The 20,475-nt window shown below is 36.2% G+C and overlaps 1 long non-coding RNA gene across 2 annotated transcripts in view; it reads left to right on the top strand.

The window, feature by feature from the left end:
* The window catches only part of LOC136038524 (uncharacterized), a 137,485-nt gene extending 118,756 nt beyond the window's left edge, over positions 1–18,729 (top strand). The window contains exon 5 of one of the 2 annotated variants that reach the window (XR_010620234.1): positions 17,291–18,729. This is a non-coding gene — a long non-coding RNA (uncharacterized LOC136038524). Of the gene's footprint in view, positions 1–8,409; positions 8,824–17,290 lie in introns of those variants that run through there. The other variant, XR_010620233.1, reaches the window with a different exon arrangement.
* The last annotated feature ends 1,746 nt before the right edge of the window (positions 18,730–20,475 follow it).

Raw genomic sequence — 20,475 nt, 5'->3', positions numbered from 1 at the left:
TGGCACTTCAACAATACGAAAAAATAAGCAGAGAAACTTATAAATAAAAAGATAAGCTAAAGAACAAACTGTTACCCATAGTAAAATGGTGAAACGTTCATATGGCAAAGAATACTAACTGAAAAACAATAAGACCCAGCCGAAGTATTTGGAGTATTTTTATTTTAGTTAAAGTGTAGTTTTATGTTTTTTTATTGTTCATTACTTTGTCAAAATCAAAACCAACCAAGATTGATAAAATCACAAAAAATGAGAAGAGTCTGCCTATTAGAGAACCCGGAGCAGAGGTTAAATATACAACAATTTTGAGGGGTCAAAGCTTGTAAAATAATCCTTGCATACCTTAACCACGTCGGCTGGTCTTGATTTGGTCTTGGTCTTTGTGAATCTAAAACTGGTTGGGTTTCTTGGGACTGGCTCGGTTTTGTTGGGCCTCTTCTCGTAGTAACTGTTTCTTCATTTCCTCTGAGCACCACACTTTCTGGTTGCATTTCCTGTCTCATCTTGATTGCATCACAACTTTTATCCTCAGTCCCCATAGACTGCATTTGATGTCTCATCTTGGTTTTATCATAACTTTCATCCTCAGTCTCGTTAGATTCACCTCTATTGGTATTATTTTTGAGCTTAAGCCATTCTTGTGACATGTTTGATCATATAATAATTGATAGTCGATAAAAATCAAAGTTGAATTATCAAAAATCCAAAATCATTGAACCTAAGCTCGAAATAATAACCTAATATTCCATTGAACCTAAAAATCCAATTATTTAATTTTTGTTTGAAGCAGATTTATTTTTTCTGGTTTGCATATAAAATTTCCTTCTATAAATAGTCTTCTGGTAATAAAGTAATTAAAGGATAATTAAATGGTCTTTTGAATTTTCAACCATACAATCAGTGCTTCCACTTTTTTTCTGAAAATCAGTAACGACTCCAAAAAAGTCGGGAGATTATCGGGAGGTTTTTTTTAAGTCCGGGAAAAAACTAGGAGGTTTTAAACAGCTGTTTTGTCTCACATACCAGTTGTATTGGTGGTAAAAATGTCAGTAATAGAGAGACAGAACAAAGTAGAATCGAAAATATGTTTTAGAGTCTTAAGTCCGGTCTTCACCTCCCGGAACTTCCGGAATCTGGGCTTCCAGATTATTCTTTGACGTCTTCTTCTTCTTGCATCTCGAATATGAACCGGTCCAAAAGTATATCAAAATCATCCGGAAAAAAGGGGCTTTTGAACTTCCAGATTTCCGGAATTTTTAAGTATCGCAGAAGAAATTAAAAAAAAATCTTGGAAAATCTGGGAACCCAGATTCCGGAAGGTGAAGACTTATTATTACCCCAAAATCAGCTATCATCAAGGAACAATGTTTCTTTCATACAATACTTATGCAAACTAAATAGTTTTATTGAAAGTCATCTAAAACTACTTGTTCACATAATTCGAACTAGAATTACGAATACGAGTAACAGAACTCAGGCAGAATTTTCACTGTATCACACTGCAGCTAAAACTACTTGATCACATAACTTGAACTAGAATTATGAATACGAATCACAGTCAGAATTTTCACTAGATCACACTGCAGCTAATCCTGATCGTCAACGGTATTGTTTGCTCTTTCTGGGGCCAGACGAGCTCTCGCTAAAGAAGCCGATCTCAAGATAGCGGCACTAGCTTCAGTAGCGGCTGCGGAAGCAACTACGCCTTTCAGTAAATGCCTCATGCTCCCATCTACGACCAGAGACTGAGGTGTCACCTTAAGCCTACTCATGCCAAGTTTAGTCTGAAGCGTTGAACTAATCGTAACTGTCGACAGGCAGTTACGTTTGTCTGTTTTGACGTCCTTCAAAGTAGTAAACAGTCTCTTCGCTATTACGTTCGAAAACGGTAGAGCGTACAGGTACTCAACGAAAAGCCTCAGGTTACCAAACTTTGGTTTGCCTTTAGAGTATTTCTGGGCAAATATAAGCTTCCAGTAGTCAGTTACTGAGAGCGAACTGGCATCTTCGCCATTTGGCTGTCTTACAGAGCTCTGCTCTCTCCACTCTCTGTCTATCAGACTTTTGGACCAGGAGGGTAAGTTATATTTCGCCAAAAATGGTTCCAGGCTAGGAGGATTCAGATCCTGAGCCTGAACAGGGTCAAGTAGTTCTGAGAAGGCGAAAATATCCGAGTCGAACGAGAAGCGGTTTTAATCTGGACCACCACTTCCTTGCAAAATTCTCTCGCGGTAGAATAAACCTTGTCAACTTCGTCGGGATTGGCATTTCGTCCATCACTAGACGCAAGAAGGCCAGTCATTGCTGCTTCGGCATCTAAGCCGAGGTAGACCTTTCGCAGATCTACATAACTGGCTTCGTCTTCAGCATCAATTTTCATGATGTCGGTACAGCTCCTTACTGCGCGAGCATTCATAAAGTTCTTCAACAGAGTTTCCACCAATTGAATGACTTCGATTTTCAGTCGGTAGAAAATAGGCGGCTGGGACTGGAAAAGGGTTTTGAAGCCGTTCAAAAGTCCCTGCGCGTAGTCCACGAATATCATAACGATCCTCATAAATGGATTTTTCAGGGCACTCAGAACTAACTCACTGCCGTAAGTCGGATCTTCAAAATGGGCACTGGTAAAATACAAGGTTAGGGCATTCCACTGCTCTAGAATTCGGTGGACACAGTTCTGTAGCGAAAGCCATCTTGTTTGACCTGGTGCCAATATCTTGTGGACCGCAGTCTCTGAAAACAATTGAAATTCTTTCAGGGCAGCTGTACGCTTGGCACTCATATTGAAATGATTGTACACATGACGACACAGGTCAGTTTCTTGCAGGCGTATTAGGCGCACAGATGAATGGAATGACAACTGCACTTCACTATTAATACCCAAGGGTAGCTTCTTTGGATCAGAGTCGCCACTGAGTTGTTACAACCCATCATGGCGTTCGTGGTATCACTACAGAACCCGACCCAATTCCGTAAAGGCACTTCACTTACTCTTAAAAACTCCAAAGTTTCCTCCAGTTTGGTGAAAATGGAAACTGCTGATCCGTTTGAGCACTCCACAAAATCAATGACATCGATATCCGTTTCTATTTCGTTCTTACAAAAGGAAACACATACAGCGAGCTGTTTAACGGTTCCCACATCCGTCGTTTCGTCGATGACCAAAGAAAAAGGTCTCACTTTCATTTCTTCGACAACTTTTTGCTTGTAGTAAGGACCGAGTCCCTGACGAACAACATTCACAACTTTTTGTTTCCCGAGACGCACTTTATCAAGGACCGATTTTGGTGGCATCGCTTTCAGCAGGGGAATCAACTGATCCGAAAGGGAAAATGGCAGGTTGTTGCTGACCAGGAATGAAGCAATTTTAGCTTCAGTCTCAAGCACAGACGGAAACTCGTCATGAACCATGTACACTGAAATAGCAGGAGACATAGCTTTTGGGGTCACTGTGTTTTTAACATGCACAGAAGTACGGGCATGGGCAGTGAGATCTGTTTTACCCTTTTTGTTGGAAAGCTCAGCGTTGCACCACAAACAGATAGCATTTTCAGATCCGTGCTTCTTCGAAAGCCAGCCTTTAAATGTATCTTCCATCTCCCAGGATTTCACATACTTTTGCTCGTAACGTTTTCCACTGTTCTTTTTCTTTCGGGGCTTGGGGCTTGGTTCCACAATTACCAATTCCTCATCTGAGCCACTACTGCTAGGAACAATATCGATTTTCTTTTCAATTTTCCTTCTTTTTATCTCCTGAGCTTCATTGGAGTCAGAATATTCTGCGTCCGACATTTCTCATGAGCCTGGAAGGTGTTGTTTGTTACTGGAAATACTGCAACATGTATTTGTTTAGGCTCATGTGCACTTATAATATAAGTTTGTTTTCTCCGAAGACCAGTTATTGGTCAAATATTAAATAGTACAGATATTCAAGGAGTCTGGCGAAGACTGGATCTACAAGACGCAATTATCTGGATCAAATATACAATTTATGGGATCTCATCGAAACCTTTGGTCTTGTTATGTTATATTTTGAGAGAACCCTGCAAGTCAGGAGTGTTGATAGTGAGATTTATAGTCAGAGCGCATTGCAGTGGACACGTGCTGTACTTTTGTCATGCATATTAGTCTTATATACATGAAAACAATTTATTGGTTCTCTCCGTGCGTTAAAATCCATTTTCTTGAATAAGTAAGGAACTAATATTTTCCTGTTTACTAAGGTGATTTTGTTTTATCTTCCTTTTGTTTATATTTTAAGGAGAGAGCTGTTAGTTAAAATGACTAATATTTTGGAAAGTTTGAACATTGGAAGTTTAAGGTGGTTTGAATCATTAATATTCTTCAGGAGTATAGGCCTATAGTTATCAGAAGTATTTCTTATGAGCGCAAATGGGCGGTAGGCCACAAACCCTAGACAAAATTCACGCCACAAAAGGTAAGCCATCACTTTAACACAACTGATGAAAACAAGACTCATTATAACACTTGTTCTCACAATGTTTCTAATTTTAACAGCTGTCTAGCCTTGGAACTTGGAGAGTAGGCTACCTACAGACAATGATTTATTTAATTTTGGCCCACTTGTTAATTCCAGCAGAGTTATACAAAACAATCTAAAAGGAATGATATGAAACACAACAAGAGCTAGTAGCTCGTATGGCACTTGCAAGGCTGGTTCAGAAAATGAAATACAGAATTTGCTTTTCGTTCTGATCATTTGAAACCAAAACCCTTGAGATAAAAATGACCATGAACTTGGAAATCACGAGAATGTATTGTTTTGAAAAAAGTATTTTATTTTTGGATTTGGCTGTAATGATGCGTACTTTTCTGAAAAATGATTTATCCAGAGCATCTGTTTTTAATTCCCACAAAGTTACATCCCGATCTCTCCAGTCTAAGCCGGTCACGTATCCTCCCCCTCCCCCAAATAGTTGTCGGATCCGGTTCGGACCTGAAAATAATCACCAGATACATGTCCTCTGTTCAATTATTAAATTTCACTCGAATCTGATCACCCGTTTCAAATTTACGCATGACTCAATATTGCGGATTCTCCCTTCCTCCACTCCCCCTACGACTATCGGAAAGAGTAAATTTTTATTTACAAGTCAGTTTGATCGGGTCCCTGATACGCCGATCCCACCATTCTAACCGTTTTTCGACATTTCCGGTCTCCCCAAAACAGAAAAAAATAACACACTTTGAAGAGCAAAATAATACACTTTTAATACACTTTGAACAATGTGACATAAAATTTAGACATATCGGCACTTTGAAAACAGATTTGTCCCTTTGAAAACAGATTTGGTATGGCTGGCTTTAGCCTACATCTTAAAATCCATCCTCCTATCCTCCTATATTGTGAAGCAGAGCAAAATAACACTAGACAGTAGCGCCAAGACCTGGAAAAAGTGAGACACACTCGAACAGCAGCCATACTAGCACCACTAGCGATAGTGAACGTCCCTACTGAAACTCAATCGGTCTTGCACCAGCGCTGGCTCCAGTAACTTCATATTTTGAACAAAGCAAAAAAAGATACGACCTCCCCAGTTTCCTCGACGTGTGCAGACCGCATATTACCTTTACTAGAAATTTCTAAACCCGCATGTTTGTCTCGCTTTAAATATCGCAAGCGTAGTGGGTGGCGCTATGAGTATGGCTCGTTTGCAAAGCAAGGAAAGCATAGTTCTTGACCCTACTCCCTAGTGTTATTTTGCTCTGTTGTGACTTGTAAAGCCGATTTCGCCGACACTCGAAATCGTTGTTTTGATATAGGCTAGGCTAGTAGTCTGGCGAATACCGGATATCTATAAGACCTGTAAGAATAGTGTATTCGAATTTGTACTATAGAATCCTTGAACTGGCAACAGGTTAAGAATTGGTTTCAAGTTAAAACATGTTATTTTGGTAAAGAAACAGATCATAGAAGCAGAAAAGCCGCCTACCCCCTAGTACAGGTCAATAGCCTACTTCTTGGGTTGCCCACGTGCAGGGATGTATAATTGTCCAGTTCCAGTAAACTTGGTACTTACCCTATAAAAATCCTGTCACGTAAGGTAAGCCACGTCCTTATTGTACACAAATTATCCAGTGGAACTATCTGAGTTGACTGATCAGATCAGATGAAGTTATGAACTGATAATAAAATCAAATCAACCCTTTTTCGAACACAACAATGGTCTCTCACGGGACAAGCTGCCGACTAGATCATTAATTATGGTCCGCAGTTGACTTCCGCGAATCAAGCGCGGCCGGCGGCTTTGAAATCCCCCTTTTACGGGCAACAAAGACATATTTTGCATTCTGCCAGACAATCAAGAAAGATCAGAAACTTCAAGTTGGACAGAGCTCAATTCAACAGAAATTGGGAGATTATCGGGAGGAAATTTCAGTCAGGAGATTTTCCAAAAAGTCGGGAGATCTCCCGAAATATCGGGAGGAGTGGAAGCATGGCATACAATTCACGTTATCAACGAAATGATATATGTTACTTTATCCTTTTAATAAGTGAAAAAAAGACTACACAATGTGCTTGAACTCGTTTGGAGTCCAAAAGCCTCTCTTAAATATTCATATTAGCTGAATTCTGCTGTAGAGAATGCAGTTTTATATACATCGCCCTCGGTTATTTCACTTGGTGGAATCTCTGTGTTAAATTTAGGGAAGTAAATATTTTGTTCTTATTTGAGATGGAATCTATGATTTCATCTATTCTAGGCAGAGGAAATTTTTCACTAACCACTCGTTTGTTCAAGGCTCTATAATCTACGACTAATCTAAGGTAGTTATTTTTCTTTGGGACTAGAATTACGGGTGCCGAATTTCTTTATACGTCTTGTCACGACAGTAACTTCAAGCTTTTCTGTGTCTGTCTGTGTCTACATATAATTCAGGGATTTTTGTCTTAGTGAAGAGAACAAAAATTCGACAAAAAAAAAGTAAAAACATTATTATTATGCGGAAAATAATGCTAATTAAAAGTAACACAACGAAGATGTAAATATTTTAGAGACTTAAGATCTAAACACTCCCCTCCCAACTTGTAAGAAAACATTAGCCCTGCTACCAAGTGCCAGGTAAGACACCATACAAAAGAAAATGTAAAAAATCCGTAACCAAAATCAGACTTTAACAAGCTCTGGTTTTGTCAAAAATAAAATAAAAAAACAAACTAAAATTTATCCTTAACAAGCTAGCATGGCTATTTAAAACACTAACATAACGGAATAAAGCAAAAGTAAAAGCAGCAATTGGGGTATATTACCAGCAATAGTTAACATTTTCCTTCTGTATCATCAAATAATGAGCCTGTTCAAGACGGGACAGGATTTAGCTTCTGGATTACCTTCAATACCATTTCATCTGCATTTTCTGAAGATACACCAAAATGATCACCAGGCCCGAACTTGACTGGGATATTCAAGCACACATCTTGCCAAGATAGTCTAGTTTGAATCGTGCACGGACTAGAATACATAATACAAGATATGTATATGCATGTGTTGAATCAAACACAAAAGCTGTAAGGCCACGGCAAGGAAAGCACGAGTCAAAAGTTAATGAAATCCTTATATTCCTTCACAACAACGTTATATTACTTCAGTGTTTGTAGCAACATTTACAACCAAGTAAAGAGTGAACCAAATTCCGCAGTAACTGAGAATTAAACAAATGTTTCTTGAACAGGATTGTCAAATCCAAGAGACTACTATTGGTAACTGGTTTGAAATGGTAACTATTATCCCATTTAGACACAATAGTACAATTAATTACAAAAACGAATTTCAGGAATTTTGATAAGAATCCGAAAGCCTTCGCAAACAACAGCGGATCGAAAAAAAAACTGAACCTTTAGAATCATCATGGTTCAAAGCCCTTGAACGGTGGGTTTCACCCACCTCCGCCTTCCCCTCAGTCTTTAGAAAACAGAGTAAATCAAATATACTCTAGCCGAGATAACGTTGATGAATCTGCTTTAGTTTTTTTTCTCCTGGGATGGCATGCCACCAGATCATTATAGATAGATGTTTACATGGCCTAATGAAAGCTAATAGTTAAACCTAAGTACTTTTTATTAGAGACAACACCAGATTTAAGTGCCCTACGGCATCAAACATGATACTTTTTGTTGCCATACGTGACATATTTACTCACTGCAATCAAATCAGTAATTTCAGAAGCTGAAAAACTTTCAAACTCTGTAGTATATCGAGATAAAATTGTACCCTCCGAATCGACAAGTTAAAAAATTCGTAGCTGGAGGTATTTCCGTATCTATATCCCCACCTCTATAAAAACGTTCCATGTACGAAAGCAAAGGGACAGTATTATCCTCTTCACCTTCATTGAAACATTGTAATCCTTGGTCGAACCGTATCTGTAAAATTTCTTTTTTTCTAGCAAGGACTTGCGGGACTCGAGGTCCATTCCGGCCGACAGGAAGTGGAAAATCCCCGTAAAATTTTGCAATATTAATGTCGAGCCTCGATCCTCGTAAGTGAATATATGCTTCCATTTTCTGCATACTTCTCTACAGATTTGTTGATTTTATGATGTATTTATTAATTTTCGTAGATATATCCCCACCTCTATAAAAAAGTTTCCTGTATGAAAGCAAAAGGACAGTCTATCCTCTTCACCTTCCCGACTAAAAATTGCGTTAATTCCCAGTTGAGCCCTTACACTAGTACGTTCTTCTTCTTGAATTTGCCGTATTATTCCACCGATAATTTGGCACAAAACATTGACTAGTTCGCCAGATCTTTGGGTCTCAATGGTAACGTTGGATTTAAAGCTGGAATATCTTAAGTAATTTCGGAAGGTATGATCTTTCAATTCAAATTGAGCCGCTCCAAACTGATTAGAAGGACCTGGTTGATCTAAACCGACTTGTAAGAAGAGATCATCATCATCAGCATCAAAAAAATTTTGAACTAGTGAGTCAATACTGGTTTGTGTGTAGCTACCATTAATTGAAACTCTTACCTTTTTCGCTGGTGGTTCTGAAAATCCAGAACCCTGACTACTTCCACTGTTGAAATTTTCACTTGCCATGATAAATCACTGAATAATTTCTAATCGTAATCAAAACTGTAACTGATGCAATGACCTTTAAACCCTCGTCCTTAATAGCTTTCGCTCCAGATTATGCATTATTCGGAAACCCCCCCCCCTTTTCACAACATGTCAATCAATTTTCTATTTGAGGAATTTGCAGCTAATTAAAATGTCATTATTTAAAATTTTTTTACAGATATTTGAACTTTTTTTATAGTAACACCTAGTTTTACCGGTCCTCGGAATGCAGAAGTGTCAACAATTGCAAAACATATCTAACCTGCTAAACATTTAAATTTCTGCTAAAGTAATTAAACATATTCTTCCATCGATTATCGTCCCAATTTACCACTTGATTAATAGGTCATTTGAACTAGGAGTATGTCCCCAACGTCTTAAACTTGCTCGTGTTATAGCTCTCTTTAAAGGAGGTGACAGAAAGGACCCTGGGAACTACAGACCGATCTCTCTTCTGTCATTGTTCTCTAAGATATTTAAAAAGCAATGCTCAAACGTCTGGTGAGATTTCTTGAAGCTAAATTTTTTTTCCATCAGCATCAGTTTGGGTTTCGCGCAAAGTATTCTACAGAACATGCTTGTAATAGACTTCTTCAGTTTATACGACGATCTTTAGATTCTAATCTTATTCCTGCAGCCATTTTCTTGATGTAAAGAAAGCTTTTGACAGCCTTACACATAAGATTCTCATTGGTAAACTTTTTCATTTTGGTGTCCGTGGGGAAGCATTGTCTTGGTTCTCGTCATACCTAACTGACAGATCTATCGCCACAGAAGTTACAGACGAAAAAGTTCCAATTGAATACGGAGTACCCCAAGGTTCTATTCTTGGGCAAACCCTCTTCCTCATATATGTGAACGATCTCTACCGACTTTTTAACACCCCAATTAACAATGTTTGCTTTGTTAAGCCTATCCACAGTAGGCCTTTCAGTTAATGCCTCCAAATGTGAGTTTTTGTGTTTTGGGAGTCCTCCACCAGCATCACCTCTTTGCTTGGGTTCTTCAACTATACCATGTTCAGCAAGTATTAAATGGTTGGGTCTCTCTTTTTCCCCGTCACTCTCGTCTACTTGCTCCGCTATTACGTCCAGCGTGCTGAAAAGTATGCGGGTTGGATACGCGAAAATTTCACCAAATCGTGGTCGGTATAACCGAAATGGACTATGCCGTCTTTATTCTAGTTTTTGTGCCCCTGCTGTTTTTTATCTTTCTGGTTTTGCTTTCCTCCTTCGCAAGAAGGATACAAAGAAAATACGCTCAGGATATTTTAAGTATTGCAAGTATTTGCTGCGTCTGCCTCGGTGGTATCGGAATCATACAGTCGTCTCTAAATTTGACATCGTTGATGCGCCCTCGCGACTGAAACATTTATCTAAAGATATATGTTTTAAAACTCGGCAAATGGTCGGTGTTTTTGACCCTCTTTGGCCATTTTTTGATTGGAGGTAATTTATTTATGTTGTATGTCGTTATGCTGCTATGTTATTTATGTTATTATGTTTTTTGTCTTGTTTTTTCTTTTTTTGTGTGTTTACTCCACAGTTTAATGTACTTTGTGGGTTATAAATAAATTATTTATTATTATTTGGATTATGTCACAAATCTTACTCTCAGAGTACGTTGGTGTTCACACCTAATAGTCAAGAAGAATTAATAGCATTTGCAGATGACACTACTTTAGGTGCTGCAGCTCCGGATGAATCATCCCTTATTCTAAAGCTTCAAGCAATGACTGAGAAAATACTCTTTTGGTTTGACATAAATCAACTAACTTTAAATGTAAAAAAGTCCTACCTTCTTATTTTTTCTCGTAAAGGTGTGAGCTGCCCCACAATTACTGAGCTTCATACACCAAGAGGCTCCATAAGTCGTCCCCCGGATCGATATGTGCGATTCCTGGGAGTTCTTTTGGATGAAAATTTATCATTTAAGTGGCATGTTCAAATAATAAGAGGGAAAATTTCCCGTGGACTTAAGATCATCCGAAAATTAAAGCGTTTATTCCCTTTCCCTATCCTCCGTGTTTTATACTTTTCTCTGATTTACCCTTATATGTGTTACTGTTCGTCTGTGTGGATGTCCACATTTCCCTCGGTACTTGCTCCTATTCACAATCTTTATGAGAAAGCGGCAAGAATTTTCCAGTCGGCTACACACACTCCTCTTGACCTCCTCAGAATTAAAGATATTTATGTTTTATCTCTATCTTCGTTGGCATATCAATATTTCCAGGGAGATCTCCCATGTTGTTTTTCGGGACTGCTTAAACTAGTAGGGGAAGTAAATTTATATATCGTTCGTAACCGGGAGGATGTGATGATCCCAGCTAGTCCCACGGTTCGTTCAGACTTCGGCCTGGCTGTGACTGTGGGACGTGCTTGGAACTTGGTTCCCGCTGAGATCCGGCAGTCACGAACACTTGGCTCCTTTAGGAGACAGATGAAAAGTTTCTTATTAAAGGCTTCTTATTAAACGTTTCTTATGGTTTATTTATTATTTCTTTTCCTTTTTTTGGGTTGTTGTTTTGTTGGTGTTGTATCCTCGATGACGCGTGAATTTTAATTTGTATTTTATTATCGGGTGATGTGAGAATCGCTGTTTCGTGGGGACTGCCGGTGAGTTGATTTCTTTTCCTTACATATTTATATTTAGATGTTGTTTAGTATGTTTATGACAAGTTTTTATGATTCTTTATTTATTTTATGCCGTTTCCCAAATAACAGGCCATTGAGCCCTTTGGGATATTGTTTTTGTTATTGTTATTTTATGAAAATAAATAGAACTTGAATTTGAACTTGAACTTGAACCCTGTTTTCGACAACACCTTTGTTTGCCGAGCATCGGATTGTAATTATCAAGATTTGCAAAAAGAATGTAACCCCCTTTTTCCGCAATAGTTCTCTTAATTTGATTTTCATTTGTGATAATCGTAAATATCGCTTTTGTTTACAGAGTTCTCCTCCAGCATTCCTGAATTTCTCACAAGGAAACTATTTATGTATATATTTTATTTAATTTGTATATTTCATGTATTTTGTGTGGTTTTTATTGTGTCCATGTCTACTTCTTACTCCAACTAGCTATACTATATTGGAAGCCGGAAAAACCTGACCTATTCTTAGAAATTTTTATGTAGCATAGAAAGAATTAAAATTCATAGATTTAGTAGCCTAGTTTAAATTGTGTAATAACCACCAGGTATTCCTAATTACCTAGCATTGCGTCATTGGAATGTTGCGTCACTTGCAACTGGGAGATAGTTCATTGGAGAATAAAGGTTGGGGAGGGGGCGGGATTTGAAAAGCCCATGCTTGGCTCTTGGCATATTACAAGCTATACCAAGAAAAAAAAAAATCTATTTTATTCCTTACCGTTGGTTGAATTTGAATATTTTCAAGCAAAATATCAGTATAATATCTAAGATCATGAAACACGCAAACATGATTGTAGTTAGGAATTCCACAATGAAGCCATGAATAATGAACATGTCAATACTTTCATTAACAATTATAGAGAGGAGCGATTTAGCTTCTAAAAATAAATTTCCACAGTAAATAATAGGAGTATTTCTGATATACCCTAATAAAGCAAAACCAAAGAACGTAGGAAGCTAAGGAAATATGAATCTTTGCCTAAAATTAGTTATGTATTTACAGCCCACAAATGAACGTTAGAGATTACTACTGCTTCTACTACTAAAAACTCACTGCAGCGTAAAGCCGCTTGATGCCAACATAGCCACGAATTCCCAGAAAGTATGCTCGTCCTTTATCCCAGGCCATTCAAAGCCTCCCTCTGTACACTGTCCTAGGAATTTCCAATTTCCCTCTGGTCTGGCATTTCCCATTCCAACGAAAGAAGACCCGATTTCTGTTTAGCCCTAGACGATTGGCCAAAAAGGACACTTTTGGAAAATCTGGAATCCTTCTTCTGAAGAACGTGCCCGAGCCATCTCTACCTTTTCCACATTATAGCCCTTGAAAGGGGGATTTATCCACGCTTATCATACAAAACTTTGTGGTAGATGCAAATCAGATAAATGTCCCTTTCCATTTTGCTTAGATTTACCGTCTATATAATTTTAATTTTAAATTGGAATCTCGTTGTTAAGGCCACAATTTTGCAAGGGAAAGTAAGTTTACTCTGTATGTCAATTCGGTATGAGATATCAGACGGGCTTGCTAAACCTCGGGCCATTGATTCTTATTGATTCACGGGCCATTGGAAGCTTTCCAATAGCTTCCTCGCTTTAATGCAACACATAATTTCTAACACCACACGGCTTTTTCATTTACTTAAAATTAAACAAAGAAAAAACGTGTTTCAAAAACGACAAAGCAGTGATCAAAAATAAAATGTAAAAACTACACTTTAACTAAAAAAAAATACTCCGGATTTTCTGCCCCACCTCCGGGAGCCTTTCTCAACTGAAAAAAAGTACAACCGACAATTTAAGACATCAAAAACAAACAAATAAAAAAACACGACAACTAAAACACAACGAAAAAAATATATATAAACAATAAAATAAATAAGAACAACTCGTATTATAAAACAAAACTCCCTAACACTGATGGTAATAACTTTAAAACAAAACCAAAGCAATTGTTTATAATGAAACCATGGGTTCCTTTCCTCTGAATTTTTGTCTGATCAAATAAAATACTATGATGAGGAAAATCATACACCTGTTCCGCTATACTGGATTCAAACATTTCTAGTTTTTTATTATGTCTTAGCGAGCAGTCTATTGCATTTTTGTAATGCTGTATCCTATTTTGTAAATTCTGCTGTGTTCTGCCTACATAAAATTTACCACAAGAGCATGAAATTTTGTATACCCCCTTTTGTATATTTTTTGGAACTTTATCTTTTCCATTATTTAGCCATGAGCTTATAGCATGCCCTGATTTAAAAGCTGTTTTTATATTATGTTTTTTTAATTCCCTCCTTAATTTCTGTGACAACATTGAGATATAAGTCAAGTTATGTAATTTGTTTTTGAGTTGACCCATTTTATTCAAATACTACAGGTTCCATTAACTTTTTTTCCTTTTTTCAATTATTTGAGAAATCATATTTTCGGGATATCTATTTCCTACTAGAATATCCTTAATAAAAAATTCATTCACTACTCATGTATTCTGGTGAAGCTAATTTTAACACTATCAACTAAAGGAATAAATACCCCCCTTTTTACTTCGATCGGGTGATTTGATGCGAAAGACAAATAACGGTTGTTGTTAATTGGTTTACGGTAAATTGAAAAAGCTAGTTCATTAGTGTTTCTTTGGATCCAAATATCCAGAAACGGTAACTTATTCTCCATTTCATTTTCAATTATGACAACTAATTCCCCTCCTAAATTATTTAAATGTTCTAGAAAACCTTCAATTTGCGATTCCCCATAATTCCAAATAACTAAAACATCTTCCATATATCTGCCCCAAAATTTAGGTTTTAAGAAATATGTATCAATAGCTAACGTTTCTACATATTCTACATGAATATTTGCTTACAGTGGACTTAAGGGTCCTCCCATTGCTAATTCTCTGACTTGATGGTAAAAATTATCTCTAAATTTGAAGTAATTAGTATACCTGCTAGTTATTTTAATCAAATTTAATATAGTTTCAATCTCAATTCCTGCAGATCATTCTTCTATATCATTTTTATGTTTTCAAGTTTTTTGGATAAAACAAATACAGATTTATCGAAAGGTATGTACGTATACATTGATTTTATATCAAAACTAAAAAATCTAGATTCATTTGATATTTCAATATTTTTAAGTTTTTTTTTAAATTCAGAGTTTTTTATGTACGTATTTTGGAGATGTAATAAAAGCTTAAGCGTCATTACTACCCATTTTTCAATTTTTCTGTTGGTGAGTTGCTTGTTGATACTATAGGTCTTAGAGGAATGCCTGTTTTATGTATTTTCGGCAAACCATATATTCTTGGGCAAACTGGTCCCCTCGGAAAGAAACTATAATACATCTTTTGTGTGATACTTCGATTATTTTTAAGGCCTTCTATGTCCTTTCTTAATTTTGCAACATAGAATTCAGTTGGGTCTGAGTTAAGTTTTTGTATCTTGAAATATCCTTTAGATATGTTTCTATTTTACCATCATAATCATCTTTTTCTAGGATTACTACCGTATTGCTCTTATCAGTTTTCGTTATTATTAGAGAATCATCTTTTTTTAATCTTTCAAAATTTTTGTATCTTTGTTCTTAAGGTTCTCTTGAAAATTACCAAAATCTTCTAAAATATTATCGACTCCCAGTCTAAAATCATCTAAATTATTAACTTCTATATAAAAATAAGTTTGCTTCTTTTGGTTCTACTGGCAAATGGAAATCAAATGTTAAGTGAGTTTTTATTTCATTTAGAAAATATTTTTCAAGCATGTCGGGTCTACTAAGTCGTATGTTAGGGTTCCACCCGTAAAGGCAAACAGTGCGAACTGGAATTTACTGACATTAGTAGTCAGATTTAATAATGCCATTGTCAATTTATAATTTGAAAGCATCGTCAAGCTTGAATTAGATATTATATCAATATATCAATTGAAAACATCGTCAAGCATGGATCAGATATTACTCAATCTACTTCATTTTACAAGTAATTCATTGTGTTGTCGGTTTTTGAATATTTTTTTGGAGGGAAATCGTTTCATTTTTGTCTTTTCGATAGTTGGCTGCGCTTGCTTGTATTTCTTGTACATGTTGTGTAGTATTCATGGCTATACTTAATTTTCAGATTTTTTCTTAGTAAATTTAAATCTTCTTTGATGGACGAACCGAATAAGGTGAATGCAAGTTCGCCGATAATCGGAATCACTTATTCGGACAATTTTCATCTTTATCCATGCATTCTGGTTTTTCATAGTCAGTATCACCGAAAGGGACTTTCACACTGAATCGTATTCTTCCTAATTTTTTTTTAATAATCAATTTTGTTAATTTTTTCTTCGAATATATGTCTTGTCAAAAGTATCACGAAAAATGGTATACAAAAGTATGAGTATATAAAAAATCAAATTTTTATCAATAAGGGATGATAAAATACAACAAAGCGCAGACACAAGGCAAAATGACACGTTGTCTGACATCAAGCCATTTCCAAAAATAGGATGGACAGGTGGAGGTTAAGAATTTCCCTTCCTTTTTTTAATGGAAAAAGAAATTGAAAACATAGAGGGGGGGGGAGTTTATTTTTCAACGTTTTATTTTTCAATGAATTGCCAAAAAAGATAATTCAAAATGTAGCTTGATGGGGCAATCACCGGAAGAATATGGTTTCATAGAGGTTCCAAAAACTTTGTGAAAATGAGTGATCGAATTTTCACTAGATGAACTACTATGGACAAATATGAAAAGGGCATATGTAATGTGCGGCATGTTCCTCGGGATGTTTCTAATGGGTTCCAATTCATCTATGATAAAAAAACGATAATGACATGGAATTTACCGCGTTGGAGTTCATTTACATATTTAATTTACCTAATGACTTATTTTAAGAGCTAGACAGGAATGAGAAAATTGAAAAACCCTGGCGAGTTGGCTTTAAAAAGCTGTGATGTAAAAACAAGAAGTATGGTGTAATTACACAGAGGTTCTTTGAAAAATCTCACCTCATTAAAGGTTTTACTTAACGAAAGGGCTGAGTTCCTCCAAAAAAGTTGAACAATAATTGCCATCTATTTTTTGGTATATTTTCAGCACCGATTTAACCCGTTTTTATAGCTATGTAAAATCTCTCTGAACATTTCTTTGGACAAAAAAATCTAGTTTAGTACACTGACGCATTTTACATTAAGGGTTTGAGAAATGCGATCATAAATTTTCACCTGGCAGATCAGATGTTACTTCATATTTGAAAATCCATATTCAAGAAAATGCAATTGGTTATTCTTATGAACAAATATTTTAGCCCCATCTGGTTAAAAATGTAAATGACGCTACAGCGGAAGATCTGTACATAAGGCAACCACACCGGGTAGGTCTTTGAGATTTTATTTGTTTTTATTGAAATCTGAAATAAATTAGTACAACTTATCCTTGCGTTGTTAATGTTTCTATGTTTCACTGAAAGATAGAAACATTGGAACTGGCTTTTCTTGATCTGTTAGTGATATATTTTGAACAGTAATACGTGCAGCTACAACGAAAGTCTAAATATGATTTTTTTTTCAGATAATTTTTTCAACTGCAGTTCGAAAATTTCAACACCACGCCGGAGCCCTGATTATGCATAAACTTGCACCACATTTCTGTGAAATTGCAAGAAATCCCGAAAACATAGTGTGGAGTAGTTAAAAGGCAGCAGCAACTACACAGAAAAAGACCCAACAAAAAATTTTTCTTCACTTTCAACAGCGTTCACACATTAGATTTCCGTCAAATAATGTCCAAACTGAATAAGGATCAGTTAACAGCTAAAACTCACTACACAGAAAAAAAAACGTATTAAATACAATTACTTTACGTTTCAATAGCTTTCTGTTCTGTTCACTTGACACATTCGATTTCCTCCAAGCAATATCTAAACAGAATAAGGATGTAGATTTTTTCCAAGGAGTTAACAACTGCTGCTCCCTCGCTCTTTTACTGACTCAATTGTCCCCCTGATGAAAGTCAAAGCACACTGAGGTGTCTTTGAATGGTCGGAGGTCTAAATTCCATTAACCCTACCCTATGAGGATTTGGCTGGCTCATAAATATCTAAGCCGCACCCCATTTCTGCCACACATGTTTTATTTCATGTTCCCATCAAGGAGCCTGACAGTCATGTCTTGCAGGGTAGAGGAATAAAGAGTTTTCATATTCACATCATGGGACTCCAAATCCATGATGATTTCATATAACATTTGCTCTTGGGCTTTTCTGTCCTCTTTGCCTGTAGTTAAATATTTTGTCTTTAAAGCATGGCAGCGGCTCACAAGCACGCTGCAGAACCGGGCGAAATTTTTTGATCTGATACGGTTGCCGTAGGTATGAATCGTTCACCATAACTTGTGTTATTTTTTCTCCCAGATAGGGGCCAAATATTTTATCATACGAGTACCCAATTTCATTCAATGGAATTTTGATCTTTGAAGTTTCGAATAAATTTGATCTGAGTCGACAAAATTGACGATCTTAATTCTTGAAAGCTTCAATAGCATCTTGGATCCTTATGTACTTAATTTTTCCAAAAGATAGGCTTTCTCGATGATCTCCAAGCCTGCAAATGACTGAGGATGGGAAAAGGGGACCAAATTGCTTAAAGTGGTTGAGAATCTCCTCATTGGATATATCTTCAGGAATTCAAACCCGCAATAAAATAGGGTCATTATTTAGTTCTTCCATGTCCAAGTTGCTTTTTATTTTGGTGGGTTTGGAAGTATCTTCTTCTCCAGAGCTATTTTTACCATAGACAAAAATCGTTTTTCTCGAAGAGCCCTTGGCGACATGACGGAAAATGTCCGTAGAATAGTGAGCAAACTCATCTTAACTCCTGCAAAATCTCTTCCGTTGCAACGTAACATATAAATGTTAATGGCTATTGAACTAAGAATTACTGAATTTTTTATATAACAAAAAATTAATCCTCTTTACTATAATTCTCTGAACATCCTAATTTTTCAAGTCAAAAAAAGATCTATAATCCTTTCTATTATATTTAAAAATCCTATTCTACCTTTCTTCAAATATTTAAATTATAAATTAATAAACCTATTAAATTTATAATAAAATTTAAATTAATAAAAAAAATTACTGGAATTAAAATTAACATACAACTGAAAATATAACTGTCACTAGTTGCCCACAGCAGCAAGGGGCTGCTCCCTTCTCATTTTAAAATAACTACAAACACATAAAAACATTAAACCCATTAACCGAATCATCACAATTTACAATATTTTTCTACATACACAATACAAATATATATAAACTTAAAAATAAAATACATATACTCTCAAACCATTGGGCCTTGCATTATTTGACAGCTAAAAGCAACTGCTAATAAAAAAAACAAATACTTCTGTTCAGTAGATATTATTCAATTTATAACCAAAAAAACTAAATATTCCTTATTACATTTTTTTTAAATTAAAACAAAACCATATCTAAACTCATTACTTCTACAACATATACTGAATCGTATTCTTCCTATCGTTCTTGAGGGTGCCTTATCCAACTAGTAGATTTTGCTGGTTGTCTTAGTGTAATTAGGTACTTGTTGTAATGTTCATTTGGATTTAGCATGTCAGGGATGGTTTTGTTATAGTATCTGAAATTAAAGTATCCAATTCCATCCACTCTGGGTCAATATGTGGTATTGTGGTAGGGATCATACCTCCTACATCTATTGAGGTGGTATATTTCGTTTTAGCTGCAGTGTCTTCTTCGTTTAGAGTTCGGAATTCCCAGAAGATAGGTGTGGTTGAATATTTCTTTGCGATAAATACATTTTTTCGAAGATGCTGATGCTCTGCTAGTGGTTGGTCCTATATTACTAATGATGGTAACATTGAGATGTTGGAATATTGTGTTATTTTTCTTTACTTCCGTTGTTGCGTTTATTCTTTTATAGAAAAATCGGCATTTAAATTCGTGTATTGGTCTACTTACACAATTAGTAGAATTAGGTGTTATTTGAATGCCTTCGGTACCTTTTCATTTTTTCGGGTATTTTATTCCTCCGTTTTACAATATTTGATTCGATTTGAGTTGGTTGAATTTCAGGTGGTATGGTTTCCGATGTGTCTTGAGTGATATTTGCGTTAGACTTGACCTGGGTCGGCTAAATTTGTTTTCATAATCAACAGTTTGCAGCACATGAAACAGTTTGTTTTCAGATCTGCTTTGTGCCTTATTTATAAGCTTCGTAATGTCTTCATTTGTTGATTTTTCATCAATAAAATAATAAACATAAATTCAACTTCAGAGCTTGCAATTTCTGGAAGGGTTCGTGGTGAGGCAATGGCTAATGAAATCAGCAGTCCCTGAATTGTAAGGACGCCAAAGCCAAATCCATAAGCACATTGCCAAGTATTGTCTTGCACTATGCTTGTAGACACCTCACCAGTCTGTTTATTTTTTAAACTGCCATTTATCCTCGACATCCACTGCCATTTCAACTTGATAAAGAATCAAATACACAACAACGCCTACGACAGCCATCACGAACTTGGCAAAGATTTCACCGTAGCAGTAGGCAATATAGCAGTAAGCACTGTCAACGATGTTCAATAATAAGCTTATTATGTTAAGCGTAATTGAGATGCAACAATTAAATACCCGCACAACTGAACGATTGAGACATCGCTGCTGCTTACCATACAGTAAATGGGAATCTAAACTAGACTCGGAAGCACGAGAAACATCATGAGCCG

Source organism: Artemia franciscana, chromosome 18 (assembly GCF_032884065.1).
Source record: "Artemia franciscana chromosome 18, ASM3288406v1, whole genome shotgun sequence".
Taxonomy (NCBI): Eukaryota; Metazoa; Arthropoda; class Branchiopoda; order Anostraca; family Artemiidae; genus Artemia; species Artemia franciscana.
This window is presented reverse-complemented; position numbering and strand designations above follow the sequence as displayed.